This window comes from Trichechus manatus, unplaced genomic scaffold, assembly GCF_000243295.1.
Source record: "Trichechus manatus latirostris isolate Lorelei unplaced genomic scaffold, TriManLat1.0 scaffold00240, whole genome shotgun sequence".
Lineage (NCBI taxonomy): Eukaryota > Metazoa > Chordata > Mammalia > Sirenia > Trichechidae > Trichechus > Trichechus manatus.
This window is the reverse complement of record NW_004444176.1, coordinates 1,028,023-1,032,633: the sequence shown is the minus strand read 5'-3', so window position 1 is coordinate 1,032,633 and position 4,611 is coordinate 1,028,023.

Below are 4,611 nucleotides of genomic sequence, written 5' to 3'. Positions count from 1 at the left end.
AAGTAAGAGCCGTCACATGAATAGACATATGCACACCCATATTCATTGAAGCACTGCTCACAATAGCAAAAAGATGGAAACAACCTAGATGTTCATCAACAGATGAATGGATAAACAAACTATGGTACATACACACAATGGAGTATTATACAAACGTAAAGAACAATGATGAATCTGTGAAGCATCTCATAACATGGAAGAAACTGGAGGACATTATGCTGAGTGATATAAGTCAATCACAAACGGACAAATATTGTACGAGACCTCTACTGTATAACAGGTAAAAGTTTACACACAAAAAGAAACAATCTTTGCTCGTTACGAGGGATGGGAGGGGTGGGGGAAACTAATTAGATAAGTGGTAACGTTGGTGAAGGGTAAGACAGTACACATTACTGGGGAAGCCAGCACAACTTGTACAAGGAAAGATCATGGAAGCTCCATAGATACTTCGAAACTCCCTGAGGGACTGAATTGCTGGGTGGAGGCCTGTGGGGACAATGGTCTCAGGTAACATCTAGCTCAATTGGCATAACACAGTTTATAAAGACAATGTTCTACATTCTACTTTGGTGAGTAGCATCTGAGCTGGGGTCTTAATAGCCTCTGAGCAGCCATCTAAGATACTCCACTGGTCTCGCCCCTTCGGGAGCAAGGGAGAAAGAGGAGAACAAGATACAAGGAAAAGAGTTCAAAGGACTAATGGACCACAGCTACCACAGCTTCCACCAGAATGAGTCCAGTACAGCTAGATGGTGCCCGGCTACCACCACTGACTTCTCTGACTGAGATCAAAATAGAGGGTCCTGGACAGAGCTGGAAAAGGATGTAGAACAGAATTCTAACTCACAGAGAAAAGACCAGATTTACTGGCCTGACAGACTGGAGAATTCCCGAGAGTATGGCCCCCAGACACCCTTTTAGCTCAGTAGTGAAGTCACTTCTGAGGTTCACTGTTCAGCCGGGGATTGGACAGCCTCATAAAACAAAACAGGACTAACGAGACACAGCAGTCCAGGGACAAGGACTAGAAGGCTGGAGGAGACAGGAAAGCTGGTGATAGGGAACCCAAGGTTGAGAAGGGACAGGGTTGACATTTCATGGGGTTGTTAACCATTGTCATAGGGCAATACGTGTACTGTTTAATGAGAAACTACTTGTTCTGCCAACCCTCATCTAAGGTACAAAAAAAAAAAAAAGGAATTATCAATGTGAGATCAAATTGACAACAGCAACTCAAAAGGTTTGATGGGAAGCCTGGGAGACAGTGAGTTGAAGATAATGGTGATGGAATAATTTGGAAAAGGATAGTGAGAATAGCAGCACAGCTGGAAGAATGTTATCAATGTCACTGAATAGTACATGTACAAACTTTCGAAATGGTGTAAATTTGGCTATGTATATTTTTACCAAAAAGAAGTCATCAAGGTCAAGAAAGGAGAGTGTTGACACATCATGGGGTTCTTAAGCAATGTCACAAAACAATATGTGTACTGACTGTTTAATGAGAAACTATTTGTTCTGTAAATGTTCATCTAAAGTACAATAAAAATTTTTTTAAAAAAATTATACACATATTGCTTTGTGACATTGGTTGCAATCCTTACAATGTGACAGCACTCTCCCCCTTTCCACCCTGGGTTCCCTGTGTCCATTTGTCCAGTTTTCCTGTCCTTTCCTGCCTTCTCATCTTGCTTTTGGACAGGAGTTGCCAATTTGGTCTCGCATATTTGATTGATGTAAAAGATACTTGGAGCCCTGGTGGTGCAGTGGTTAAGAGCTATGGCTGCTAGCCAAAAGGTTGGCAGTTCGAATCCACCAGTGGCTTCTTAGAAACTCTATGGGACAGTTCTACCCTGTCCTATAGTTCCGCTATGAGCTGGAACCGTCTCGATGGCACCTAACAACAACAACAAGCACTTTCCTCATGTGTGGTTATTTTATAGGCCTGTCTAACCTTTGTCTGAAAAGTGGGCTTCAGGAGTGGTTTCAATTCTGAGTTAGCAGAGTGTCCAGGGGCCATAGTCTCAAGGATTCCTCCAGTTTCTGACAGATCAATAAGCCTGGTCATTTTTTGTGAATTTGAATCTTGTTCCGCATCTTTCTCCTGCTGTGTCCGGGACTCTATCGTGATCCCTTTCAGAGCATTTGGTGGTGGTATCCAGGCATCATTTAGTTCTTCTGGGCTCAGATTGGTGGAGGCTGTAGTTCATGTGGTCCATTAGTCCTTTGGACTAATATTTTCCTTGTGTCTTTGATTTTCTTCATCCTCCTTTGCTCTGGATGAGATGAAACCAATAGATGTATCTTAGATGGCTACTAGAAAGCTTTTAAGTTCCCAGATGTTACTCATCAAAGGAGGGTGTAGAAATTTCCCTTATGAACTATGTTATGCCAATTGACCTAGATGCCACCTGAGACTATGGTTCCCAGCCCTAAGCCCCAGTAACTGGGTCCCTCAAGGTGTTTGGATATCTCTAGGAAAATTCTATGACCTTGCCTTGGTCAAGTAGTGCTGACTTGCTGTGATGGTTAAGATTGTGTGTCAACTCGGCTGGGGCATGATTCTCAGTGTTTATATGTGATCACCCCCATAATGGGATCTGCTGTTCAGTTGAAAGGGAGTTTCCTTGGGCGTGTGGCCTGCATCCCAATATAAGTGGACATTCTGTCTTTTGCTCTCTCTGGATCCTGCAGCTGGCTGCTGTTCATCTGACCTCCAGTTCTTGGAACTTGAGCTAGCAGCTTACCTGCTGATCTTGGGATTCATTGATCTTCACCACCTGTGAGCAAGAGACCTGCTCTCTGACCTGCTGATCTTGGGTTCACCAGCCCCTGCAGCTACATGAATCAAGAGAAGCCTCTGTCCTGATCCTCGGACTTGGGAGGTTCCAGCCTCTACAGTCACGTGAGCCTTGTTATGAATCCTTCTATATATATATTTATACACTTTACTAGTTTTGCTTCTCTAGAGAACCCAGCCTAAGACACTTGCCCTATATTGTGTATTCTCTTTCCCTTCACCAAAGTTGAAACCTATCTACTATCTAGTTAGTGATTTCCCCTCCAAATCTCCCCCAACCCCATAACCATCAAAGAATGTTTTTATCTGTGTGTAAACTTTTCTTGAGTTTTTATAACAGCGGTCTCATACAATATTTGTCATTTTGTGATTGACTTATTTCACTCAGCATAATGCCCTCCAGATTCTTCCATGTTGTGAGCTTTTTCACAGATTGATCATTGTTCTTTATTCTTGTGTAATATTCCATTGTGTGTATGTACCATAATTTGTTTATCTTTTTCATCAGTTCATGGCAGTTAGGTTATTTCCATCTTTTTACTATTGTGATTAATACTGCAATGAATATGGGTGTGCATATGTCTATTTGTGTGATGGCTTTTATTTCTCTACGATATATTCCTAGGAGTGGGATTGCTGGATCATATGGTATTTCTAGCTTTTTAAGGAGGTACGACATTGTTTTCCACAGTGGTTATATCATTTTACATTCCTGCCAGCAGTGCATAAGAGTTCCAATCTCCCACAACCTCTGCAACTTTTTTTTTTTATTAGTGCCAGTATTGTGAGGGTTAGAAGGCACCTCATTGTAATTTTGATTTGTACTCCTTTAATGCCTAATAAATGAACAAATTTGTCTTAGAAGAAGTACAACCTGAATGGTCTTTAGAAGCAAGGATGGCAAGACTACATCTCACATACTTTGAACATGTTATCAGGAGGTATCAGTCCCTGGAGAAGGACATCATGCTTGGTAAAGAAGAGGGTCAGCGACAAAGAGGAAGACCCTAAATGAGATGGACTGACACAGTGCCTGCAACAATGGACTCAAGCATAACAATGATTGTGAGGATGGCACAGGACGGGCAGTGTTTCCTTCTGTTGTACATAGGGTTGCTATGAGTCAGAATGGACCTAACAATAATGGCTAATGGGAGCTCTGGTGGTGCAGTGGTTAAGGGGCTGGCTGCTAACCAAAAGGTTGGTACTTCAAATCCACCAGCTGCTCCTTGGAAACTCTATGGGGTAATTCTAATCTGTCCTATAGGTTTGCTATGAGTTGGAATCAACTGGACGGCAAGGAGTTTAGTTTGGTGTTTTTGTGTTTTTTTGTTTGTTTGTTTGTTTGTTTTTTGGTTAATTGCTAATGATCACAAGCATTTCCTCATGTGTCTGTTAGCCACCTGAATGTCTTGTTTGGTGGTCTGTCCACATCCTTTGCCCATTTTTTAATTGAATTATTTGTCTTTTTATTGTTGAGATGTTGAAGTATTTTGTAGATTTTAGAGATTAGACCCCTGTCAGATATATCATAGTCAAATTTTTTTCCCAGTCTTTTTACGTTTTGGTGAAGTCTTCTAAACGGGCATAAGTGTTTAATTTTTAGGCGCTCCCAGTTATCGAGTTTACCTTCTAGTGTTTGTGCATTGTTAGTTGTGGCTTGTATACTATTATGCATTGTATTAGGGCCCCTAGTGTTGTCCCTATTTTTTCTTCCATGATCTTTATCGTTTTAGGTTTATACTCAGGTATTTGATCCATTTTGGTTTAATTTTTGTGTATGGTGTGAAGTATGGGTCCTGTTTCAT